The sequence below is a fragment of the Pseudorca crassidens genome, chromosome 10 (assembly GCF_039906515.1).
Source record: "Pseudorca crassidens isolate mPseCra1 chromosome 10, mPseCra1.hap1, whole genome shotgun sequence".
In the NCBI taxonomy this organism is placed as follows: domain Eukaryota; kingdom Metazoa; phylum Chordata; class Mammalia; order Artiodactyla; family Delphinidae; genus Pseudorca; species Pseudorca crassidens.
In genome coordinates this window covers 59,552,279-59,572,412 of record NC_090305.1, presented here as the reverse complement: position 1 = coordinate 59,572,412, position 20,134 = coordinate 59,552,279, and the positions used below count along the sequence as shown (strand labels likewise).

The 20,134-nt window shown below is 40.2% G+C and overlaps 1 long non-coding RNA gene across 1 annotated transcript in view; it reads right to left on the bottom strand.

Annotated features, from left to right (window-relative positions):
• Nucleotides 1-19,693, bottom strand: part of LOC137232268 (uncharacterized) — a 35,220-nt gene extending 15,527 nt beyond the window's left edge. Inside the window, exons 1-5 of the long non-coding RNA XR_010946935.1 lie at nucleotides 19,590-19,693; nucleotides 15,808-15,961; nucleotides 12,112-12,288; nucleotides 6,690-6,922; nucleotides 5,594-5,725 (exon numbers count right to left, since the gene is read on the bottom strand). This is a non-coding gene — a long non-coding RNA (uncharacterized lncRNA). The remainder of the gene's footprint in view (nucleotides 1-5,593; nucleotides 5,726-6,689; nucleotides 6,923-12,111; nucleotides 12,289-15,807; nucleotides 15,962-19,589) is intronic.
• Between the last annotated feature and the right edge of the window lie 441 nt (nucleotides 19,694-20,134).

Below are 20,134 nucleotides of genomic sequence, written 5' to 3'. Positions count from 1 at the left end.
ACATACATGCAAAAATCCTCAACCAAGTATTAGCAAACTGAATGCAACAACACATAAAAAGGATTATATACCATGATCAAGTTGGAGTCATACCAGGGTCACAGGATGGTTCAACATACACAAAATCAATCAATGTGATACACCACATCAACAAAAGACAAAAACCACATGATCATTTAAAATGATGCAGAAAAAGCATTTGATAAAATGCAACATCCATTTATGATATAAACTCTTACAAAAGTGGGCATAGAGGGAACATATTTCAGGATAATAAATGCTATTTATGACAAACCCAAAGCCAATATAATACTCAACAGTGAAAAGCTGAAAGCCGTCCTGCTAAAATGTGGAACAAGACAAGGATGCCCACTCTTATCACTTCTATTCAACATAGTATTGGAAGTCCTAGCCACAGCAATCAGACAAGAAAAAGAAATAAAAGATATCCAAAGTGGAAGTGAAGAGGTAAAATTGACATTATATGCAAATGACTTGATACTGTATGTATAAACTCTATGGACTCCACACAAAAAACTACTAGAACTTATAAACGAATTCAGCTATGTAGCAGGATACAAGATTAACATACATAAATCTGTTGAATTTCTTTACACTAATAAAATATCAGAAAGGAAAAGTAAAAAACAATCCCTTTTAAAAGTGCATCTTTAAAAAAAAGAAGAAAAAAACAAGCCTAGGAATAAACCTGAACAAGGAGGTGAAAGACTTACACACTGAGACTTATAAAACATTGATTTTAAAAAATTGAAGATGATTCAAAGAAATGGAAAGATATCCCATGATCTTGGACTGGAAGAATTAATACTGTTCATACTACCCAAAGCAATCTACAAATTTAAGGCAGTCCCTATCAAATTACCCATGACATTTCTCACAGAACTAGAACAAATAATCCTAAAATTGATATGGAACCACAAAAGACCCAGAATTGCCAAAGCAAAACTGAGAAAAAAGAAGAAAGCGGAAGGCATAACCCCCCCAAGACTTCAGACAATATTACAAAGCTACAGTAATCAAAACAGTACAGTATTGGCACAAACACATATATGGGTCAAAGAAACAGAACAGAAAGACAAGAAATAATACCACACACCTACAGTCAATTAATCTTCAACAAAGGAGGCAAGAATATTCAATGGAGAAAAGACAGTCTCTTCAGCAAAATGTGCTGTGAAAGCTGGATAGGGCCATGTAAATCAACGAAGTTAGAACACTCCCTTGCACCATACAAAAAAATAAACTCAAAATGACTTAGAGACTGAAATATAAGATGTAACATCATAAAATTCCTAGAAAGGAATACAGGCAAAACAGTCTCTGGCATAAATCGTGCCAATATTTTTTTAGGTAAGTCTCCCAAGGCAAACAAAATAAAAGCAAAAATAAACAAATTGGACCTAATCTAACTTAAAACCTTCTGTGCAGCACAGGAAAGCATAAACAAAATGAAAAGACAACTTGTGGACTGGAATAAAATATTTGCAAACAATTTGACTGAAAAGGCTTATTCCCAAAATATACAAATAGTTCATACAACTCAGTAACAAAAAGGCATGATACAAATAAACTTAGAAAACAAACTTATGGTTACGAAAGTGGAAGGGTGGTGGGTAAGGATAAAACGGGAGTTTGGGATTAGCATATACACACTACTATACTTAAAACAGATTAAACAGGGACTTCCCTGGTGGCACAGTGGTTAAGAATCCACCTGCCAAGGCAGGGGACACAGGTTCAAGCCCTGGTCCAGGATGATCCCACATGCCATGGAGCAACTAAGCCCGTGCTCCACAACTACTAAGCCTGCTCTCTAGAGCCCACGAGCCACAACTACTGAGCCTGCGTGCCACAACTACTGAAGCCCACTCACCCTAGAGCCCACACGCAGCAACTACTGAACCCACGTGCGCAACTGTTGAAGCCCACGCACCTACAGCCTGTGCGCCGCAACAAGAGAAGCCACCGCAATGAGAAGCCCGTGCACCGCAACAAAGAGTAGCCCCCGTTTGCCACAACTAGAGAAAGCCCACGGGCAGCAACGAAGACCCAACACAGCCAAAAAATAATAAAATTAAATAAAAATTAAAAAAAATAAACTACAGCAAGATATCACCTCACACCAGTCAAAATGGTGATCATCAACAAGTCTACAATGATAAGAGCTGGAGAGGGTGTGGAGAAAAGGGAACCCTCTTGCACTGTTGATGGGAATGTAAGTTGATACAGCCACTATGGAGAACAGTATGGAGGTTCCTTAAAAAAACAAAAATAGGGCTTCCCTGGTGGCGCAGTGGTTGAGAGTCCGCCTGCCGATGCAGGGGACACGGGTTCGTGCCCCAGTCTGGGAAGATCCCACATGCCGCGGAGCGGCTAGGCCCGTGAGCCATGGCCACTGAGTCTGTGCATCCGGAGCCTGTGCTCTGCAATGGGAGAGCCACAACAGTGAGAGGCCTGCGTAATGCAAAAAAAAAAAAAAAAAGAACTACCATATGACCCAGCAATCCCACTACTGGGCATATACCCTAAGAAAACCATAATTTAAAAAGTGTCATGTACCACAATGTTCATTGCAGCACTATTTACAATAGCCAGGACATGGAAGCAACCTAAGTGTCCATAGACAGGTGAATGGATAAAGAAGATGTGGCACATATATACAATGGAATATTACTCAGCCATAAAAAGAAACAAAATTGAGTTATTTGTAGTGAGATGGATGGACAGAGTCTGTCATACAGAGTGAAGTAAGTCAGAAAGAGAAAAACAAATACCGTATGCTAACACATATATATATGGAATATTAAAGAAATGGTTATGAAGAACCTAGGGGCAGGACAGGAATAAAGACACAGACATAGAGAATGGACTTGAAGACCCGGGGAGGGGGAAGGGTAAGCCTGGATGAAGTGAGAGAGTGGCATGGACATATATACACTACCAAATGTAAAATAGCTAGCTAGTGGGAAGCAGCCGCATAGCACAGGGAGATCAGCTCAATGTTTTGTTACCACCTAGAGGGGTGGGATAGGGAGGGTGGGAGGGAAATGCAAGAGGGAAGGGATATGGGGATATATGTATACGTATAGCTGACTCACTTTGTTATACAGGAGAAACTAACACACCATTGTAAAGCAATTATACTCCAGTAAAGATGTTAAAAAAAAAAAAAAGGAAAAAGAATTCAAAACAGGGCTGGCTTTCAGGAAGCCAGCTTCTTAAGGTACATTTTCCTCACACTGTATAAAAAAAAAAACACATGAAAATGTGCTCAACATCGTTAATTATTGGAGAAACGCAAATCAAAACTACAACAAGACACCACCTCGCACCATTCAGAATGGCCATCATCAAAAAGTCTACAAATAGGGCTTCCCTGGTGGCGCAGTGGTTGAGAGTCCACCTGCCGATGCAGGGGACACGAGTTCGTGTCCCAGTCTGGGAGGATCCCACATGCTGTGGAGCAACTAGGCCCATGAACCATGGCCGTTGAGTCTGCGCGTCCGGAGCCTGTGCTCCGCAACGGGAGAGGCCACAACAGTAAGAGGCCCGCGTACTGCAAAAAAAAAAAAAAAAAAAAGTCTACAAATAATAAATGCAGGAGAGAGCGTGGAGAAAAGGGAACCTTACTACGTCTTGGTGGGAATGAAAATTGGTAACAGCCACTATGGAGGGTCTTTTAAAACTCAGACTAGAGCTACCATATGATCCGGCAATCTCACTGCTGGGCGTATATCTGGAGAAAAACATCATTCCAATGGACACATGCACCAGAACATTCGTGTGCTATTTAAAAGAGCCAAGACAGAGAAGCAACCTTAATGTCCACTGACAGAAGAATGGACAAAGAAGGTGTGGTACACACATAGAATGGAATATAACTCATCCATTAAAAAGAACAAAATAATGCCATTTGCAGAAACATGGATCGACCTAGAGATGATAATACAAAGGGAAGGAAGGAAGTCAGAGAAGGACAAATATGATATCACTTACATGTGCAATCTAAAGAAAAAGTGATTCAAATGAACTTATTAACAACACAGAAACAGACTCATAGAGTTCGAAAAGAAACTTATGGTTAGAAAAGGTAACGACACAAACACAAATGCTCACCAACCAATCAAGAAGCAGGCTGTTTGTTCAATAGGATCTGGCCAGGAACTGTCACCAATTCCACAAGTGAAACAGATATGTGACTCCTTCACTTATCTGATGCATAAAATGACCCCATCATCTCCTGGGACACGGATCATGTCCACAGCCCTCCTGCGTGGCCACCCTTTCTCTGTTTCACATCCTTGGCTTTTTAAACAAGCAATTTGTGTAGGTCGAGGAGAGAACGGGCAGCGAGGCCAGAGAAGTAAGTAACCAGAGGGGGGCCCCAGCAGCACACTCGGACAATCACCCCGGTCCTCCACCCACCAGGCTCCTGCCCCCGCCCTCCTTACCCTGCTCCCCGGACACGTCAGCCTCGGCCTCCTTGGCCACAGCCTCTGCTTCCTGTTCCCTTTCCAGAGCATCAGCCTTGGCTCCTCTCACGCATGACCCCTCTCCGTCCACCACCCCTGACACTGAGGGCACCTGCGTCTCCTGCGAGCCTGGGGACCAGGCCATCATCTTTCTACCAGTGGCGGCTTGCACAGCTTCCGATCCACAACGGTCACAGCAAATGACGGCTGCATGAATGAATGAATCCTTGCTAGCCAAACCTCCTTAGGCCACGTCTTTAGGAAAACTCTCCCTTTCTTCATAGTAGATCCATGAAACATCTTCAACACTATCTTACTGCCTACAAAACTACTGACTATAACAGGATCCCTTCAAAGATACAAATGGCATAGAGACAGCACTGCTTATGAACCAAAAACCTTTTTCACTTTAAGATTTCTTCTCAATTTAATGACAGTGCAGACGAGGCTTGTTTCCTTCAGCAGATTTCAAAATTTTAAACAGTGAAGATTCTAATTAATCAAGTAGTAACTGAGTTTCCCCCCCTTGTTGCCACCCTTTTCCATCTGCACAGTTTCTTTGTGATACTCTTATCTTTCACTCTGCTTCTGAGTTGACTTTTATATTAACAAGCCCTGCTTCTCAAATTGAGGTACATGGTGAGAATGCAACTGAGGTTATTATACTGAGAAAACAGCCACATCCAATCCCTGGCACAACCGGGAGGGAAAAAAATAAATGTTACTCCTAAGTGACATACAGTTTAATACAGTCGATTTCCTAAGTTCAATACAGTTTTAATTTCCCATACTTACGATTTCTGACTACCTGAATTTTTTTTTTTTTTTTTTTTTTTTTTTTTTTATGGTACGCGGGCCTCTCACTGTTGTGGCCTCTCCCATTGCGGAGCACTGGCTCCGGACGCGCAGGCTCAGCGGCCGTGGCTCATGGGCCCAGCCGCTCCGCAGCATGTGGGATCTTCCCGGACCGGGGCACGAACCCGTGTCCCCTGCATCGGCAGGCGGACTCTCAAGAACTGCGCCACCAGGGAAACCTGTATCTGAATATTTTTAACGATTAGACGGAATGGTAAGACAGGAAGAGGGCTAAGAGCACTCACTCTTCTTTTCTTTTCATGTTCTCTCTTGCCTGTTGGGCTTTGGTGAGAATAAACCACTGGAGGTTTGCTTGATAGCAGAGGATCACAATGTTAAAATGCCCAAGTTTGTGCAAACTTGGAGCATATCTGTCACTGTAATAAAGCATACGTAAAAGGAAAAATCAGTGACCTCTCCACCCCCATTCCACCCCCAAAGAAACGATTTTCTTAGTCTGATTAATGGAAAAGGAACTCATCAAGAAAGTCTACCTTAAAGCTACAGTAAGTCCCCTACATATGAATGAGTTCCTTTCCAAGAGTGCGTTCCTAAGTCCAATTTGTTCATAAGTCCAACAAGTTAGCCTAGGTACCAAACTAACACAATTGGCTATATAGCACTGTACTGTAGTAGGTTTATAATACTTTTCACACAAATAATACATAAAAAACAAACACTTGAAATAAAGATACTGTACTACTGTACTCTCTACAGTACTGTACAGTGAAGTACACAAAAGCACAACCACTTGTAGAGGATGCACGCATGTGACAATGTACAGCAGACACATGAACTAACTTATGAGATTGGACATGTGAACGTACGCTTGCATCTTTGAAAGTTGGCAACTTGAAGGTTCATATGTAGTGGACTTCCTGTATAGCAGAATTGACTTGAAGTTTTGCTGTCCCCAAAGGGACACACTATCAGGATGACCACACCCTTCCTGGCCCTGTGACCTTCCTCATCTGTAAGATGGGGGTAGTAACCCACTCCATGGTGAGGTTGTGAGAGCTGAAGAGATAATGCATTTAAGTACCAAGCACGGTGCCTGATATGCACACTGTTGATTTCACATTAGTTTAATCCTATAAAGTTTTCCACAGGACTGATTTGCCCTATAGGTGGCAATATATTTACAGAATGTTCTAGGGACTCAATCTTTCAATCCTCTCATGTTGGCTTTTCTCATGTGTAAAAGAGTGTTGCCAACAGAGGTGGTGACATTCCTTTCTCTAATTCCTAAGAATCACACATGGAAATACAAAACAATTTCATGCATAGACACACACAGCCCATCTGACTGAATGAATAAAAGTAATTGTTTTAGATACTTGCCTGTTAAGGATCATTTGCAAACCACGCAAACTTCGAGGGTGAAAAGGTATTCGACTTTTCAAGAGTCTATTATAGAACACGTCGAGAAGAGAGTAATATTCTTCAAGTGTCAACACTGGCTGTAATTCTTCGATATAAACAACTTGGATGCCACCTAGAAGATAGCTTATTTGGTCCTCCAGAAGTATCAGCCTCCTCTGCCGGTCAAAATAACTCGGTAATCTTTCAAAAAGCTACAGTATTTAAAAAAAAAAAAGGAAGAAATATTTAGTTCTATGGTACTTTAGTAGTCTAAGTTAGGACTCCAATAAACGGTATTGAGGAATTCTAACAAGAAAATTATTTTCCTAGAAGGAAAGTTCAAGTAAGCAATAAGAAAAAAGCTATGGAGTGCTGGAAATATTAATATTCAAAATAAACCACTGTAAATCTTAGGAACTTTTAGCTAGGAATTGAAGGGATTGCAGAAGAAAAGAAATATGTTCCAAATAAAAATAAGTGTTAAGTACTAACATTTAAATATTCAGGTAAGAATCACAAGTTAGGTTAGAAAGATTAAATGGTATAATAAAGAAGGGTTTTAGAAATAAAGTCTACATACTTCAATTGCAACTCTGTTTCCTCAGAATTTCCCTTCATTTCCTAAATTCTATTTTGAAGCACCTACCATGTACTTAAACACTAAACTGGGCCCTTGGCGTATACAGATTATAAGAATTTGTGTCCCTGTATCCCAGGACTTATGGTCAGGGTGCAGGGAAACAAAACAAGAATCAGAATTCAGCGTACTAAGTGCCACATCACGGTGAAGGGACTGGAGGGTCAAGCAAAGGTTTCCAAGGATGTCTAACATAACCAATATGAAAAGATAAAGAGGATTTAGAGAAGGTTAGATGCATCACTAATTATTAGAGAAATGCAAATCAAAACTACAATGAGGTACCACCTCACACTGGCCAGAATGACCATCATCAAAAAGTCTACAAATAATAAATGCTGGAGGGACTTCCCTCGTGGTGCAGTGGTTAAGAATCCACCTGCCAATGCAGGAGACATGCAGGAGACAAGATCCCACGTGCCGTGGAGCAAATAGGCCCATGCGCCACAATTACTGAGCCCATGCACCATAACTACTGAAGCCTGTATGCCCTAGAGCCCACACTCCACAACAAGAGAAGCCACCGCTCTGAGAGGCCCACGCACCTCAACAAAGTGTAACCATCACTCACCACAAGTAGAGAGAAAGGCTGCGTGCAGCAACAAAGACCAAATGCAGCCAAAAATAAATTAAAAAGAAAAAAAGCTGGAGAGGGTGTGGAGATAAGGGAACCCTCCTATACTGTTGGTGGGAATGCAAATTGGTACAGTCACTATTAAAACAATATGGGAGTTCCTTAAAAAACTAAAAATAGTGGGAATTCACTGGTGGCCCAGTGGTTAAGATTCTGTGCTTTCACTGCTGAGGGCACAGGTTTAATCCCTGGTTGGGGAACTAAGATCCCTGCAAGCTGCTTGGCCAAAAAAAAAAAAAAAGAAAAAGAAAAACTAAAAAGAGTTGCCATATGACCCAGCAATCCCACTCCTGGGCACATACCCAGAGAAAACCATAATTCAAAAAGACACATGCACCCCAATGCTCATCGCAGCACTATTTACAATAGCCAGGTCATGGAAGCAACCTAAATGCCCATTGACAGATGAATGGATAAAGACGATGTGGTACATATATACAATGGAATATTACTCAGCCATAAAAAAGAACGAAACTGGGTCACTTGTTGAGATGTGCATGGATCTAGAGACTGTCATACAGTGTGAAGTAAGTCAGAAAGACAAAAACAAATATCGTATATTAACGCATATATGTGGAACCTAGAAAAATGGTACAGATGAATGGGTTTGCAGGGCAGAAATTGAGACATAGATGTAGAGAACAAATGTATGGACACCAAGGGGGGAAAGTGGCGGGGTGGGGATGGTGGTGTGATGAATTGGGAGATTGGGATTGACATGTATACACTGATGTGTATAAAATGGATGACTAATAAGAACCTGTTGTATTAAAAAAAAAAAAGTTAACATGACATGTTCCTGGTCAAAAAAAAAAAAAAAAAAAAGAATAGCATTTCAATGGTCTTCCTATAGTTCAATGACATGTTTTTTCCAGTGGGGTAGACATTACATATGGGATAATTTTGTTTAGATACAAATGGATCCTGTTGTCTCCTTCTAAACACAAATTCTATAATTGCAATACATTTTAGTTATAAAATTATTTGATAATCAGAGAATATATGCAAAATATGGAAATACTAAAAGCTACAACACAAAGTAGCATTTTCTAATTTTGTTTAGACTGGTAAATTTTTTATTATTGTATAAAATTAGAAAACCTTATATATTAAACATTTCACTGTAGTGTTTTTATCACTATAAAGTGATTTTACAGTAAGATAAAGCATAATTTGCTGAGAAATACAAAATTACACAGCATGTCCTAAAATGTAGATTGAAATGTAACTGCCAGATATAAGAAGAAAATAGATTAAATGGAGCTTTTATGACCTGATAATTCTTCTATGTTGTGTTTTTAAAAACTCAACTGATTTCTTTTCATAATTTCTGTGTTTTATTTCAGCCTGCATGTCTCTGCGGAAACATAAGGAAAATTATTTGAAAGTTTACACTAAATAGAACTGTTATATTTTCTCTTCTTAACATTACATCCTGAAATATTAGAAATAACATGCTTTCAAGAATAAATTTTGATCAGGTGAATGCAATTTGTAAACCAGCTGAAGATTAGCTGGATGTAAATTTGCAGAATTATTTTTATGCGCCCTCTGAACTGTGTAACTCAGCATGTGCTCCTTATGCGCCCTCTCCTATAACTACAGATATAATAAAGATGAGGTAAACAATACAAGAATGAAAATAAAAACAAACCGGATATGGCCAAAATGACCATGGTGGTAAAAAAGTTTTGTCCGAGTTACAGCCCCTAAATCTCCTGACTATGGGACAGTCACTCCATTCATATGGTTTGAAACCTCTCAAATGATTCAACAATTTTATAATTATTTGCAAAATAATAACAAATTAAAAAAATTAGGACTTCTCTGGCGGTCCGGTGGTTAAGACTCCACACTTCCAATGCAGGGGGCTTGGGTTCGATCCCTGGTTGGGGAACTAAGATTCCACGTCCCACGTGGCGTGGCCAAATAAAAAATTAATAACTGAAAAAAGAAACTGATACAAACACCACTCTGGCTTTGATGACATAAGCTCCTGGAATCCTTACTGGGAAAAACTAACATAAAACAAAACCTTGAACAAACCCTCATCAGCGTTCCTGCAAACTGGGCAACATCCATATTTCGGAAAAGGTCAAGATTGGAAAGGGGTGCTGGGCCTGTGTGAACACACTGGACCAGGGAGACCAGGTTAGGTTATGGAAATAAGAGATAAGAAATCTTCCAAATTCATACAACTGTCGTAACCGGGGCACCGGCCCTCTAAGGCATGCTGGTAAAGGCAACAGATTTTTTTTGGCGGCATTTAGTCGATACTGTAATTTACCCAAAGGGCCCAAAGAGCAGCATGTATTCCTTTTCTTGCCTTTTTCAGTGTAGAGCTGTCCTCTCCTATCCTACCCAGCCTAGACCCTCTGCTCTAAAATTATACCTAATAAGCTAAACTCAAACTCTATGAGGTGTGATGATCTGGTTCAGGTAAGTCAATAACATATCAATGTTCAAGAAATATAACCCAAGGACCTCCGATACAAGCATCAAAAACTAAACAAAACAGAAATCTCTAACCGGTCGATTTTAGAAGAGAAGCTTTGAGTAGGAAGATTTAAGGTGATACCAGTCAACTCTCAATATTCTCTAGCCCAAGAAAAATATATGGAAGTAAAAGATATGAAACAGCATTACACCAAGAACCAGCCACAACCCTATTCCAGCTCTTCTGTAAGAAACTCTAAATACTGTCTGTTTCATTTAGGATAATTCAATATTAATTTTAAATCACAGTTTTAAAGCGAATGCAAGATCTCGCATAAACAAGGCTAAAACGTGTAATGCTTTATTGTTGTTAATTTCATTTGTCAAAGCTAAGAAAACAAAGGTTCTACCTGGCTATGAATGGATTTACTTCATTGTTTGACAAGATACATAGCTATTGACAACTGAATTTGGATAATAATGATCAATAAATTAGACAGTTATATTTCTACTGATTTCAATTTCTAAAACAGTGGTCTATTTAATTTATGTTGCTATGTTCCTTAAGAGTAGGCAAATCAAAATGACATGTTTTGAGCTTGTGCTGGTAACTGTCAACATGAGAGCTTGAATTTAAAACAAAGTATCCCTCTGGAGGAAATGAAGAATTCATAGTAACACAACTCATGTACACTCAGAAAATTTCCTTAACACAATGTATCTCTTGCTAAAAACAGCAGATACTTTAAGTCAACAGTAATGAAACTAACAGAGGCACTGTTTTAAAAAAAATGGTCCTCTACATTCATTGCTGAGTCACTTCTACTGCTACCATCTGTATTAAGCTACTTTACATTTCCATATTAAACCTTGAGTTCTCCACACCCAGCCTCCAGCACTTCACATTCACACTTTTCCAACAATTTTTTAATTCAATGAAATAAAAACGCTGGTTGGGTTTTATGAATCTACGAAGCAGATTAGTAGAAAGATGATTAAAACATGTTCCCTACTCTTAAAAATGCATTATCTAGTAACATGTAATATAATATAATGTAAGAGTGTTTACTTTTATTGAAGACTGAAGAATTTTATTGGATGAACTACATACAAATAAGGAAATTATAAATACTCAGCTTGGATAAGGAACCAATGGAATAGCACTTATCTTGGTGAATTGGCTTTTCCCAGTTCCAGTCTGTTTTCATTGTTCGCCAGCTGACTAACTCTGAGTTCTGGGTCCTTGGGACAATCTCTTCATGATGGCTACACATCTAGCTCCAGACCAAAATTGTACCCTATGAAACACTCAACTGAACCACAGACTAATTGCTGAATTTCTTTAATATGTTATTCTAAAGCCTCTTGACTTAAGGTCCAACAACTCTCATTGTTGCTTTTATGCCCTGACTTATCCAATCCCACTTTTTTCTATACCAAAAGGTAGGTCAGACATTCTGAAGGTTTTGTTCATCGGGACACACGATCGTTAGAGCAATGGGTATAAGCAGAAGTTTCATGGGCTGGATCCCAGTGCGTGCAAGGCTGAGACCCTCTCTTCTAGCTCATGTTTTTTTGGGGTTTCCTTTTGGCTGCATTGGGTATTTGTTGCTGCATGCGGGCTTTTCTCTAGTCGAGGCGAGTGGGGGCTACTAACTACAAATAAGTTCAGTTAAATAAAAACTCTTACGTACGTTAGGGTTGTTTCCATTCTCCAGACTTGCTCGAGGTCTTCATCAGGGTCCTTGAATCCAGTAAAGGAGTAGTAAGACTCGTCCCATTTGATGGGCCTGTCAGATATCCTTGTGGCCTCTTTGAGAGGCTGGGAGTGCACATTAGTATTCAAGCTTTGGATATGTTCAATAGATAAACTGCAGGAGTTGAGAATATATAACACTGTGCTTAGCAGATCTCTGGTGTGCAAAGTAAATTTGACTGCTCGAAATCCTAGAGAATATAATTCCCCCAAACAGTTAATACAGATGATTATTTGCTTTACTTGAAAAACATTTCTTTTCATACAACATTTATAGAATCAAAATCTTTAAAACACTCCATTACTCATTAAAATTCATCCTATTGGAAAATCATCTGTAAATGGAAAACTACATCCCTTCTCCAAAACTGTACCACACTACCTCCATCTTCATGAAGTCCTCTGTCAGCTCCTGTTTCTAGTTTGGCGCCAGTGACCAAACCCACCCCAGCCCAAGAAGGGGATTGAGAATATTTTCAATGCTGTTCATAAATTTGGTCTCTACAGTCTAAGGGTTGGCAAAGCTCTCCTATGAGCAAGTGTCCACCAGAGAGGGTGTCTAGCACTAAAGAGAAGGGGGAGGGTGGAGGTAGGGGGAGGGTGGGGCAGGCTGCCCTGCGACAGTGGTTCAAGGAGGGGGGCCAATCCAGTCTCAGGGGTCACAGAAACCCATCTCAAATTTTCTCTACGGTTGAAAGAGACTGTCCTCATACTCCCCCATCCAACTAGCTAGGGACACAATATTTTCAGAAGTGACTCAAAGTTCCCTAATTTTTTAAAAGCTAGCACTTCACAATCTGACTTTAATGCAAGTAGTCCCTGGGCTCAGGGTAGTAATCTAACTTACGTCAACAGTAGGAAATCTACTGGTTCCCCTGCACCTTTACTGGGTATTAAACATGGCGCTAGTTGAATTTACATAACTTTTCAATGAACACTCTCACCAGTGCCATTATTATCTCTCTTTTGAAATGTGAAGAAGCAGAGGTTCAAGGAGGTTAAGAAGCGTGAAATGAGGGCTGAAATCTGAGCTGCCAGCAAGCCGAGCGTTTTCCCCATTATAACATGCTGACTCTTTTTTTGGAAAAATTTTTAAAATTAGTTTTGAAAATTATACAAGGGTTATATAAGTACATCCTTCTTGTAAAATTATATATACAAAGTAAAAGTCTCCTGTTGACAGGCACACAACCTCACACTTGCACTAGATGTAACCCCATTAACATTTAGGTATACAAGCATTGAGACCTGCACTGCCTAATACGGTAGCTACCAGCCATATGTGGCTATTTATTGGTAAAGTTAAATTGAAATTAAATACAATTTAAAATTCAGTTCCTGGTCATACTAGCCCCACTTCAAGTGGTCAGTAGCCACATGGGGCTAGTGCCAGCTGTACCAGACAGCACTCATACAGAACAGTTACCTCTCCGCAGAAAGTTCTCTTGGACAGCACTGCTCTAGACCTTTTCTATGTGCTTTGTGTGTATGTTATATATGACATATACGCTTATGTGTCTGCATGAACACACACCCACAGTGTGAATTGTTCCTTTTTAACATATAAACTGCACCATTCTGGACCTATGACTTTTTTTTTTTTAATTTATTTGTTTGGCCGCTCTACGCAGCTTGCAGGAGCTTAGTTCCCTGACCACGGATCAAACCTGGGACCTCTGCAATGGAAGAACAGAGTCCTAACCACTGGATTGCCAGGGAATTCCCTGGATCTATTACTTTGAACTTGCTTTTGTTATTTAACCTTGGTGACTCTTCCATTATCTGTATGTATACATCATTCTCTTTCTTTTTAGTAGCTCTATACTAATCCACATAATCAATGTAGTGCAATTTATTTAACACTTCCAAAACTGATCACCATAAAAGTTGTTTTTAATTTTTCACCATTCCATACAAGACTGTGTTTTCTTTGCCACGATGACCGTCACCACAATCTAAATCATTCTCAGATATACCTGCTATGCCTGCCACATAGATTTACAGAATCTATAACATGCAAACTAAGAAAAACTTTTTAGTTGAATCATTGATGATAAAGTGAGAAATACTGGTAGGAAAATTATTCCAGTCAGTGAAAGAGGAAAGGAAAATCCAAATTCCTGCATTTGAAGTTATGAAGAAATAGTTTATCCTCAGAAGAGGTAAGTCAATGAATAAATCTCAGTTTCTCTCTTATCAATACCATTAATTATTTAATCCAATGTAAATGCTGCTACATAGTCTGGAATGCTTGTGCCAGACTGCACATAACTTTTATTGGGAAATATTAATTAATTAGTTTAGTTTGCATTTGATTACTTAGGCTAAACATTTTTATATGCTTATTGGCAATTTATGTGTATTATTTCCTGAACTATCTAGTCACTGTGTTTGCCCATTTTTGTAACTAAGCTACTCTGTTTTCTTTTTGACTTCTAAGAACTCCATATATATATCATTTATTTTTTAAAATTAATTAATTTATTTTTGGCTGTGCTGGGTCTTCCTTGCTGCACACGGGCTTTCTCTAGTGGTGAGCGGGGGCTATTCTTTGTTGCGGTGCGCGAGCTTCTCACTGCGGTGGCTTCTCTTGTGGAGCACGGGCTCTAGGCACCTGGGCTTCAGTAGTTGTGGCGCACGGGCTTAGTTGCTCCTCAGCATGTGGGATCTTCCCGGACCAGAGATGGAACCCGTGTCCCCTGCACTGGCAGGCGGATTCTTAACCACTGAGCCACCAGGGAAGTCTGTCTGTCTGTCTGTCTGTCTATCTATCTATTTATTGGCTGCACCATGCAGCCTGTGGGATCGTCGTTCCCTGATCAGGGATTGAACATGGGCCCTTGGCAGTGAGAGCGCAGAATTCCCTGGAACACCAGGGAATTCCCACTAATTTATTTTTTTATAATCTATTTTCATTTAATAAATGGTTCAAAGTTAACCATTAACTGAAAGTGGAGGATTTTTCTCTTTACTCAGCCAGAGCTGATGACAGCTATTTGTTTTAGCATTAGTTCACAGAAAGCTCTTAGTAAATCTTTAAACTGTTTTAAAGTTCATTCTAAAAATAAAGTTATTTCCTCAAGGATCACAGAAAGGATGGATAGACCCACATTCATCCTTAGTTTAAAGGATCACTGGATCATGGCTAAAGCAGTGACAAAGGACAAACAGAAGGCTGTACATGAAGACTGATCAGATTTTAGAAACGGCATGAGGCTGGAGTTAAAGGGCTCAAGACCCCTATTCTGTCTCCATGGTCCTGGGACATTACTAAGTTACAATTGGGCAAATACTACCTCCCTCACAGGGTACTTTGAGGACTAAATTAGAGAATGTAAGCTATATTTTTTAAAGGTATAAATTGTTATATAGACATTTAATACTTAAAACAGCACTGAAATAGGAAGGGGACAAATAGGAACACTTCAGTTTTCTAGTCAGAAAAGTTTAAACATAAAAAATGGCTCATCAACCACATGCAGCCAGGAACAGAATCTAACTCCAGGAAAACATGCAATTAAATGATATTATTTCCTATGACAAGGCTTCACTCCGAAGGTCTTCTAGCAACGTTAGACAGATTTGACACATCACACCAAGCCTGCAAGGGACTCACGAGAAATAAGAAATGTACCAGAAGTGCTGAAGTGTTCCTGGCCATCAGAAGAGTTCTGGTCTGTTTCTCTTACAAAAAACATAAGTTGGGTTGGTTTCAAAGACTTGAAGCCTGGTTTCTGGAGGTTTTCTAAGTAGGCACTTAATCTCTTAAGAGAATTTTCATTGACTTCCTGGAAAACAATATTAAGAGGCATTTATACACAAAATAGAACAAGGAAACATCAGAAATTATATCCCGACCTTTTAAACACATTATTGAGTGCATTAAAGAATTTAGTATTAAAAAATGGTGGGATTTCATAGCTCCTCAGTACAGGATAAAATTGGATCCACACCTTACAACATGGAACTCCATAGGGATGAGATGTGTAAAAAAAAAAAAAAATGTGGCCACATAAGTACTAGAGAAAACATGTCCGAATTCCTTTATAACTTAGATGTGGGAAAAGCCTAACTATGACTGAATATCTCAAGTAATAAATGATAAATGATAATAAATGATAAATCCAATTACCTAAGATAGTTTAAAAACTTAATATAGCACAGGGAACTATATTCAATATCCTGTGATAAACCATAATGGAAAAGAATATGAAGAACTATATACATATTTCTGTATAACTGAATCACTGTGCTGTATGGCAGAAATTAACAAAATATTGTAAATTTTTAAAAAAATCTTAAGAACACATAAAAAAACCACACATTTTTAAGGAAAACACACACACATACACACAAGAGTCTACAGACAAAAATTGACTGGGAATAAATATTTGCAAGTTATTTCATAGTAAAGAGCTAATTTCTTTCTATATAAAAGGCTCTTAAAATGCCTATCCAGAGATTGGTTGAATTATGGTATCTTCATTCAATGGAGTGCTACACAACCAAAAGGAAAAAAACGGGGAAAGAATGTGACACGGGCAATATATATGAAAGGACATGGAGTGATTTCTAGGATATACTGTTAAGTGAAATAAGAAATGTCTTTTAGTGACGGAACAGTTCCAAGAAATGGCATAAATAATAACTTTTCTTCTTATCCCTATAGGTCTCTTCTCAGAAACACAGTGTGATCTGAAATTAGGAACAGTCCATTTATTTTTGTTTAATTTATTATAATACACCACTCTCAGCTATGACAGTCCCATGAGCAGCTGAGAGAATTTCCTGTTAGTGAAGGGCTAAATCTTCAAAATTAATTTTTGATACTTATCTCCATTTTTGCCCCAAAAAACCAGGCAGAACAACCCAGAAATGAATAAAAATGGGATTGGGGTAAATGAAATTGGGATGGGAGTGAAACTCCTGAGTAAACTTTGTGTTTAGCTTTTATTTATTTATTTATTTATTTATTTTTTGCAGTACATGGGCCTCTCACTGCTGTGGCCTCCCCCACCGCGGAGCACAGGCTCCGACGCGCACGCCCAGCGGCTGCGTCCCACGGGCCCAGCCGCTCCGTGGCATGCGGGATCCTCCCGGACCCGGGCACGAACCCGCGTCCCCTGCATCGGCAGGCGGACTCCCAACCACTGCGCCACCAGGGAAGCACTAGCTTTGATTTTTGAAACCTATACATGTTTTGCCTATTTTAAAACTGAATTAAAAGTAAGAGGATAAAACAGCAAAAACTGTGCTTCACTCTGAGATCCTGGCCTGATGCCATGACTACATGCGACTCTATGCCTCTTTCCCTTAGAAAGGGGTGAACGTGCCCCACAAGAGTCAGGGGAAAACCGACATAGAAGACAAACTTATGGTTACCAAAGGGGAAGTGGGGGAGGGATAAATTAAGAGTTTGGGATTAACATATACACACTACCATACATAAAACAGATAAACAACAAGGTCCTATTGTATAGCACAGGGAACTATATTCAATAACTTATAATAAACTATAATGGAAAAGAATATGAAAAATAATATATATATACATATATGTGTGTGTGTGTATATATATATATCTGAATCACTTTGTTGTACACCGGAAACTAACACAATGTTGTAAATCAACTATACTTCAATAAAAAAATTTTTAATTAAAAAAAGAGCATTACCAAATCTTTAGGTAAAATGAAAGTGAAAATGATGTAAATTGCACCCATATTAAAGACAAGTTATTGAAAAATATAAAATTCTTCCTATGAAGTTTTTAATAAAAGCATGTGGCTGCATGCAGGGCTCATGGGATAATCCAGGATAAGCACCTCCTCTCGAAATCTGTAACTAAGTCACATACCTTAATATACAAGGTAAAATTCACAGGTTCCAGGAATTAGGACATGACACATCCTTTGGAGCCAGCATGCAATCCATTACATTTGGTGACGGGATCACCATTATAAACTCCCCTTTGTTTCATTCTGCCTTTGAATGACTTTGCAGAGAGAAGCCACCATCTGTGGGTGTCACGCCAAGTCCACCTGGCATTATTTCACATCCACTCACACCCCCAAATTTAAGGTCTCCCATGATTCCAGCCTCTACTGAGCCTGCCCTATTCATTGGGCACTTGGGTTGGATCCAGCCTCTCACTTTTCTAATTGGCTAGTTGTGAGTTTTTTTGTGCACAGCACTTCTCTTTTCTTCTTGGGCCAATGGGTTCCAGGATAGAGCTGCGTCACGGGTGTTCTGTGCCAGTTCCCCCTTTATTGCTGCTCAACTTCCAACCCACCCTTCACACATGCTCTGCAGTAATGAACAGGATTCCTTTAAGCTTCTGTCCTTCAGAGTGAGCACAATGGTAAGCTTTTCCAGTAGAGGGCGCTAGGGGGACATTGCAGAGAGAGGGGCTCTCCTGCTGGTTTTGGAGGCTGCAAGATTGATTGGTCACAAGTGTAGGCGTGATGGTATCTGGTGCAGACCTGCCCAGCCATGGGTGCAGAACTCGTGGCCCTCACAATGTAATAGAGAAGACAAATCTGACTCCATGTCAGATCTGTTTCTTTTACTTTAACCTTTGTAACCTACTGTTTTGCTACAAGTTAATTACTAAAGGGATGTTGCCTATAAGCTTAAATTATACATAATGGCCCACCTCTGGGATGCCTGCCTCCCAGGTAATGAGCATTAAGCTAAAATATCTTTGTTAACTCACAGCAAACATCCTGACCAGGCCCACATGTGAATGGCTACAGGAATGAAGAAATCAGAGTCTGAACGGAACCAGGACTTTACTCCCTTCCCTTTTAGTATAAAAGAAGCCTGAATTCTAGAGAAGATGGTTCTTTGGGACACTAGTCCACCCTCTTCTCGGTCTGCTGGCTTTCCAAATAAAGTCACTATTCCTTGCCCCAACAAACTGTCTCTCAATTTACTGGCCTGTCATGAGACAAGCAGTATGAGCTTGGACTCAGTAACATCAACACACTGCAAACACTGGGCCTCCTGCCCACACTGGCACTCCAACCTCCTCTGCTTGTCCACAGGCCTAGCCATCAGCTGACCTGCCTGCACCTGGTTTGTGCCCCAGAGAGTTGCTTCCTGCTTACCCAGTGGTTGGGGAGCCACGGCAGGAGCAACCCAGCCAACTTCTCTGCCACCAATGAGGCCTGAACACAGGACCTCGAGAGAGGACCCCTTCCAAGCTTTTTTCTTCCTGGGGGGCTCTCCCTCAGCCCTAGGGCCCATATTGAGTTTTATTACATCTTATAGTCATTATTTTATCTAAGTTGTTGGGCTGCACCCCTCAAGCCAGCAAGCCCTGTACTTGCCCATGTCACAGAGCCTCAAGCCAGAAGAAGCAGCCCAGAGTCAGCAAAAGCAAGCCCAATGGTTTAATGGATAGGAGGATCTTACACATCTGAAGCAAGGTCCTGGAGCGAGACACCCATGGCATGCAGCAAACAGCGGACAGGACACGGCGGCAGTCTTCACTCCAGGGGGAGAGGAGCGGGAGGAGGTTACCAGTTAGAGGAGGAACTGACGTCAGACTGACTCACTGGTTGCCAGAGAAACCAGCAGAGGAGCACGCCCCTCACTGCCCCTTTGATAAAGCAGCATAGTGGAGAGAGCGCTCACCTAAAGATTAGAACAATCACCAGCTGGGGCCAGGGGCAAGTACACAGGCATTTTCTGATCAGGCTCTACGACTGAGAGGGAAGGTCAGTCACGTGAATAAGGCATAGGTAAAGCAGGGGCTGGTCGAGCAGGGGATGTACAGAGAGCAGGGGATGTACAGAGAGCAGGGGATGTACAGAGAGCAGAAGAACAGCCATCTTGGGTGACCTGATCAGTCAAAATTTACCAATTTTTATATTGTTTCCCTGTTGAAACCGTCTTGTGATTGGACCCAGACCTGATTCAGCAGTACCTCCAGCCTTGGGGATGAGTCCAGGCTTCGC